This window comes from Atta colombica, unplaced genomic scaffold (genome assembly GCF_001594045.1).
Source record: "Atta colombica isolate Treedump-2 unplaced genomic scaffold, Acol1.0 scaffold38, whole genome shotgun sequence".
Taxonomy (NCBI): domain Eukaryota; kingdom Metazoa; phylum Arthropoda; class Insecta; order Hymenoptera; family Formicidae; genus Atta; species Atta colombica.
The window spans coordinates 4785970-4793821 of NW_017259490.1; the positions used below are offsets into that span (position 1 = coordinate 4785970).

Below are 7852 nucleotides of genomic sequence, written 5' to 3' on the forward strand. Positions count from 1 at the left end.
CTATTATCCGTTTTAGATTTTAGGATCAAATTTTATTTATAATTTCATATGTACCACATATTTGGATTCATATGTGTTTAATATACATATATTTCAAATATGTGTGTATTTTCCAATATTTCTCGAACATCTCACGCCATGACAATACATATGACGGTCCGCTGACAATACATATGACGGACAAATATACGAATATACAGACGCTAATTCACTCACAAAGACTTCTCTCAAGATTCGATAATTTCTGTAATTTCCGCATTATTCATATTTAAGAATAGCATGGCCGCTCTTGACAATTTTCAAAAAATTGTACATATCTCTGTACACGTGATCAAGAAGTTGCGAAAATAAATCTCAAAGTTTACAGAAAAAGTACTTCCTGTGTAAATTCTTGTGTAAATTGTTTTCAACGAAATCCAAACATAGAGAGAGAGAGTGTATACATTACAACACTTTCTAGAAGAACTATATTTGCACTGTTTGTCCTGTATTTTCTTCTCTCTGGCAACGTAGGCACACTAAATCGCAGATTTCGCGCTCCGATAAATTCAGATTATATCTGATTATAGTAGCGCGTTGTCAAGTAGATAACATCACTGGCATCATGGAATAGGATGGCTGAGGATGTTGTCTGACCATAAACCCCCTGCCGCGCCATTACTCGTGTCTCGTCTATATTAGAGCGATGTATTCCGTCCTTCGGATCCGTAGATCCTCTATGTTGGAAAACGCTCAGTTGACCTCGATACCGCATCATCCGAGTGACCTCCTGATACACGGATGGTGGAGTAATTATCGGCGCTCTTAGATCGGTGACTAACGAACTGTCTATCATTACGGAAATCCGTTTTCTCGATCGAATCACCTTTATCGAACATTTCTCCACTTTGCCATATATGTAATCTTTCTATCGCAACCATCGGCAATCAGTAGGGAATCAGCAAGGGATCGCGATAAAGTAGAAGCACGTAGTTGCCATTCCTTCGCGATATCCGCCGAGGCCAGTGGCGCATTTTCGATTAGACCCCCCCCCCCCCCCCCAGATCCAAGCTTGAAATTGTATCTAGAGATAGTGGCATAAGATGAGAAGACGTTTCCTTTTTACTGAAATTTTTTTCAGAGACACAATTTTCTTTAATCCTATACTCGCTACGTAAAGACAATTCATGGACATTCGTCAAGAATTAGGATCGTTTACGGTAAAAGCAAATGAAACTTTTAGTAAATTATCGATTAAAGCTTTCCGTTAATTTATAGCGTCATTTATCACGAGGAAAGGTAAAGCCGACGCGAAATTCGTGCTAACGCTACCCATTATTATTGTGTACAAAGAAATATTAGGATAGAATGTCTGTTCGGAAGGAGATATACGCGAATACAATAAGTGTATTGATTGGTTTTTCGAAGCTGTGCCTCAATCGGATTATATTCTACAGAAAGAAGCCAACCAGCAATTTTTCGATTGTTGATTGGTTCCCTTCTGTAGAATTCAAGATCCAATTTTATCATGTTTCAAAATAAATCGCACACAGCCGCTTTTGGATTTTGTTTTATTTTGTCCGAGCATTCACTCTACGCCAATACGTCTGTTTCCTTTTAGCGCAACACCTTCCACAATTGTTTGCTTTTAGTTTGCTCTATACGTGATCATTGCTTCTAGATACAACAAACATAAGAAAACACGTCTTTTCTACGTTTTCTCAGTGTTAGCTTTCAAGTCAAACCTAATATCATTCTGCACCAGTGCTGTAACGCTCCGCGATGTAGATTTTCTCGAACATTATTTATAAATATTTACCAAATAACAAGAATCCAACTTCCAACGACAAGCGAATTTGTAATCAGGATACCAAATTGCATCATCGTCTTGCATACGAAATGGCACGTCTCAATATTTACTGTCTTACCGAAGAGTATTGCATGCGGAAAGGCATATCTCAATATTTACCGTCTCGAAAGAGAATTTCTTACGAAATTTGTTAGCCGTCCGTGTGCTCGGAACCAAATTACAGCGAACTTATTGTTGGTAACAACCTCTGAATTGAAAGAGGCTAAATTGCACTGATTTACATCAGCTAGGGCACAATCCCTTTTTTAAACACAAAATGACACGCGTAATCACACAACTATATAATATAACGAGCGCAAATTACTTTAAAATTGAAAATTGATTTATTATTAACATATAATTATTGTTTCTATATAATGCGTGTTTTATTACATTTGTATTGTATTTGTACGTATTATTACATATTGTTTTATTGCAAAAGGGAAATTACCCTTCGACGCAACATTCTTGTCCTCGCAGTGATGAATTTGTACATTAACCGATATCGTTTTTCCGCCTCCTCCACGATGTTACCTCGCTCGATTTCGCCCGAGGCGCGATTCACGTTGCGCGTTAATCGTATCGGGTACACGATTGCGACGTAAATCGCCCCCATTCGCCTCGTTAATGCAAATCAAAATTGTCCCGGAAATGTCATTACAGAACGCGGCTCGCGGCACGTTATCGCACGGCGTAATACGTTTTTCATCGCGTCAACGTTAACACACGTGTATTCGCGCGCAGATTGCGCTCGTTGGCCGCCGTTTAAGAGCCACCCACGGAAATATCCGCGACCGGTTATAAATTACGACGCTTATCACGCCGTCCGTTTACAATCCTGGTCGTGTTTTCGCGCGATGCGACGGGAAGTGTATCACCCTCTGTCCCGGGGTGTATATATCTTCACTGGCATTAAGGACATGGAAAAAATATTTCATTGGAGGAAAAAGGAACTTTATAAAAAAAAAGCAAAAATTCGAAAACACGAAGCTTCTCTCTAAATCTGAACCAGTGGACAATCACTGACATCAATATCTGAAATATGCCACTGGTAATCAATGAATTTACAGTGAAATGCAACTAAAAAAATTAATGAAACGTGTAACTCTAACCTAGAGTTAATAATAAAATTAATTAGTAATAAAATTAATTTATACACTAAAACTTACCCGATTAGAAATTAAAATAAGATCCTGATAAGTCTTGTTCTAGAAATGAGCTCGGTATACAGTAAGTAAGCTTCTGATCGGGTAATCTAAAGGCATGCCTAGTAAGGACTATTCTGATTGGGACATTATTATTACACAATCATAGCAGGGGTTAATCATAGCAGCAAATACAATTAAAAATAATTTAATCGGATCTTGATAAAGACTCATATATATCTTGTTGAAAAATATTAATTACAAACGCAGACATTTACAGGGTTACGTAAGCAGATACTGATCGGGACATGTAATACTCGTATATTGAACTCATTTCTGTTCGGGACAGGACTATATCAGTACCTGTTTACATAACTCTATGAATGCGTTTGTAATTAATATTTTTCGACAAGGCATGTATACCGAGTTCTTATCAAGATGATTAAATTATTTCATTTAACTTTACTTGCTGCTGTACTATGGTTTGTACCCGATTGTAAGGATCTATTCAGCCTTAACAGGGCATGTCTTAAGATTATGTCCGGTTATGTCATTATGATACATCGGACCAATTTCTAGTCGGGTAACTTTCTTTTAGTGTATAAATTAATTCAATGTATTGGAACTGACGTGCAAATATTGATATTTTATACATCCAGCTAGCACAGAGAGTTAAAAAAAAATTCAGTCGTACGTCATCAATTCTGAATTCATTTTCAGATAAAAAAAGAATTCTTTTTCTGAAAAGTTCTGAAAAGTATTCTTTTTGCATCTGAAAATAAACTCAGAATTGATGATATACGGCTGAATTCTTTTTGGATTCTTTTTCAACTCTGTGCGCTATCTGATAATATTCAAACTTTCTTTCTTTTTTAGTTGAATTTCACTGATTACCCAGTGTCAAGTATACCACTGGGTAATCAGTAATTATCCATTGATTTAAATTTAGAAAATTCACACAAAAGATTTTATTCTGCACGAAATTGTTTAGTCAATTGTAGATGTATTGTATTTGTGTAACAGCCTAATAGAGATATTTTCAGCTGTGCTAATCGGGAAGATTGACCATTTACTGATGAAACGTTAATCTCTTATCAATCATTAATCTTCGGCAAATAATCCCCGCTACATCGATGTCATTGTATGCGATATTACATTTTATCTGTTTGCATTAAACTCGATATGCAACTGTACGTCGTTACACGCGGTGTACTCGACGTGACTGAGCGTGTCAAAAATTTCCACACGACGCGACATTTACGACAAGCTCGCGTGTTTGCGAGAATCGTGGCTCTCTTTAAGCGCGACGCGTCACGAGAGAAGCGACGGCGATGTCAGATACGCGCCCGAAACTGCCTCGGCACTATAAATCTCGGTGAAATCAACGGACCTCTCTCGAGCTCTCGGCAGTTGTTTGGTATTACGGGGCGCCCCGGGGCTTCGCCTATCCGGGGTGCTCACGTGACAACTTCTTAAACCCGCAGCCACGTACGCGCTCGGCTTTACATCGAATACCGCATGGGCTGTATCTTTCCCATCGCGCGTTTACGAGCGGTGCTTTAACCCTCTTCATTCTCCACCCCGCGCGGCCGCTTTCCCGCATCGTCCTTCTTTATACCGCGAGCTTATGTGCTCCCTGCTCTGAGTTTATCGGTAATTGACCTTTGGGGATAGTGTTTAAAAGATAGCAGCGGACGGACTCTTGGCGAGAGAGATTCGTTGTGGTAAAAAGAGAAGAGGATTCGCAAAGGATGGTGCGTAAATTCATCCTGCGAAATTGGATATACCTTGAAGAACGCCTGTACGTGTTCGAGAACGCTGGGACAGCTTCTACAAAATCACGAGGTTCGTAGTGAAATCTACACGCGATGTCTTTTCTCCTATTATAAAACTGTATGAAATCGTATGCAATCTTTCGTCGTATTTGTTAACTCGAAAAGAATATTATATCAGCTCCAAATTATTTTTATTAATCAAAACAGCTTTTCTAATTAATTAGAATTAGGTTAACTTTAATAGTTCATTTTCTTATTTAGAAAGATGTTTCGTAATTGCTCTTTAAAGTTAGTTAATTTCAAACTCTTAACTTTATCCACCACAAATTTTTAGAACAGAAAAAACACACCATTAACACCGCAAGAGCAAAACTTAGATTTTAGTTAAAAATAAAGTAGCATAGTCGTTTCATTATATCGATCTGATAGAAAGAATTCTTGCAAACTTATTAGAATTATTCATAAAAAATATTACTTAACAATGATTCTAATTGTTGTGTGACTAATGATAATTTATTTCGTGGTTTATTATAGCAAGCGCGTTAACAATTAAATTATGTATAAACTAGCCAATTTTATTTCATCTCTCACAACAGCGAGATAAAATATAATTCATCATTTCAAATGTTAAAAAAGCTGAACAAAAATAAGAATTTTAAAAAATAGTTTAAAGTAAACAACAAAATATCTAAATAAACACATGTTTAGATTATTTCCAAATTTAAAAAAATTATGTCATTTCAGTTGAATTTAGTTGCAATCACATTATTTATTATTAAATTGCCTGTGCAGCAGACGGAGAGAGAGAGAGAGAGAGAGAGAGAGAGAGAGAGAGAGAGAGAGAGAGAGAGAAGAGAGAAAGAGGGAGACAGCACACGAATAGCCTTATTTGTACGAGCATACTGCTCGATAAGCTTGAAACGATAGCAGTTTCCGACCAAGTGACAGCGAACGTCAGCTGCCACTCGTGCGTGATGCGCCGAAATTAAATCAGCGAACGTTGCATATATCGTGGACGATGTATCGTTTTCTCTTCGTTTCTCTCTTGCTTCCCGTATACCATATATTCTCCCATCTCGAGAACTCTGCACAGGCTTTAAAACGCGAGTTTTTAGTTTAACTAGCCTTTCGGGCTGCATTTTTCAGATACGTAATACGTCGTCGTTTGAGAGTGCTGGGACGCCCCTTTTAAACGCATACATATTCATATATCTTTTTCAATTGCAGAGAGAAAGAGAGACATCTGCGTCTCTTTATTTTATGACTTTTGCAAAATATTTGCTCGCATATTTAATTCGCGTGCACCGTGGCGTGCTTCTTTGAAAATGTATAGTTCCATCCCATTTAATTCGGCTTTGAATTCTTTAATTTGTCGAGAGGAAGTGCTCGCTCGCTCGCTAACTCGCTCGAGAGTGTGCACTCATCGCGCGCGGCGCGGCCGAGTTTTATGTTTTTCGATAACACAGCTCGCGAGAGATACAGTTGTTTAACATGCATGCGCACGTCACGTCGCGCATCTCGGTCGCGCTTAATGCGCGACCGGGGTCCAATCGCGGCTAATTCGCAGCTTCAGCAGCTCACTCGTCGAAAACTTTTCTCAAAGTGCACGCGAAGGTCCGATTCGACCGCATCGTTGTGGAAGTAGATGCAAATAGAACATCGCGTGTTGCATTTATTAGCACGGAGCCGTTCGACGGCTAACGAGCTGGAACTCTCGTTTATTTTCCTACCACCCCCTCGCGAACCGAGGAACCCTCGACTCGTAATAGACACTCGCGAGAATATCGGTCCCATCCCGCTCTTTCTCACCTAACTCGTATCTTTTGTACCGGGTTGTCTGATTCCCTCGCGCGTTTTTCTTTGATCACTCGCTACTCATTATTATTCGACCCGTGGGAGTGCAATGAAATTATTTTTTCTTATTACATTGTTCTTTTGTCGTTCTTAGCTGTTCTGAAACGAATGGTTAAAGTTTAAACAAATTTCTTTGAATAATTGAACGTTTCAAAGTCCACATAAAAGTCAATTGAAAAACTTAGTATCAAACAATTTTTTAGATTAATGGTTTTTTTTAAGTGAATATTCAATATTTTGTTATACTTAATTAATATATTTTAGAAAGGTTTTATCTTGATTAAATCCTTATTAAAAATACAGATCTATCAATTTATGTATTTAAAAATGTATTTTTTATAAATTTTACGAATTTTCAGCAAGTCCTTCATTATGTACAGTCTTCATTTTGTACAGTCAATTGTTCAGTAATAAAAACCTCAATATTCTCTTATTATTAAGTAAAGAATTGAAATAAATATGACAGTCCAAAATTTATAAAGTGCATGTATAAATAATGAAACTTCTTCTTTATGCAACCGAAATGAATTTATTTTTAACAGAATTTTTATATGGAAAAATTGCAATTTCTTCTCAATCTTCATTAAAGAGATATTGACTCTAAATTGATCAATATGGATCTGTCACTAAAGCTTAAATTGATATTCCGAAATATTTTGTATCAACGATGCAGTCGATTGAGGCGAACAGAATAAATTGATACCGCTTGACAGTGAAAAGAAAATGCAAATGAACGATCGCGTGTAGTCTTTACTGGCGGCGAGTTGTACTCTCTGCACTTAATAGGCTAAAGTTCTCGCTCATTTTCCGCCCTTACAAGAAATCGTACCGAGTCGTAATAACGTTCGCCCGAGCCACTATCTAAACGGGACCAACCCTACGTTGTGCCGGCTCGCAACCCCTTTTAATCAGCGATCTCTCGTCGACCCGCCCTCGCTGTTTATACATTCTTCCGCCGAATTCTTACATCAGGAGCACGTTTTTTTTTTATATGGAATACGTGCTCGTTATGTTGGCATGTTGCCAATCACGAGTATATGTAACGCGTTTAGCGTTACCGGATCTACGGTTGTGGATGCAAGACAGTACACTGTTTCTTTGAGTTTTCCGAAGTAACTGGAAAAACTTCCAAATAATCCTCTCAAAAAGAAATACCTATAAAACAATCTAATATTGATATATATTACTAGAAATATTATATACTAGAAAATAAATTATTTACTATTACTTAATTTTATTATTCTTTATTG

At 37.6% G+C, this 7852-nt stretch overlaps 1 protein-coding gene across 3 annotated transcripts in view; it reads right to left on the reverse strand.

Annotated features, from left to right (window-relative positions):
* Positions 1–7852, reverse strand: part of LOC108690897 (acid sphingomyelinase-like phosphodiesterase 3b) — a 43679-nt gene that overhangs the window by 22715 nt on the left and 13112 nt on the right. The window lies entirely within an intron of this gene.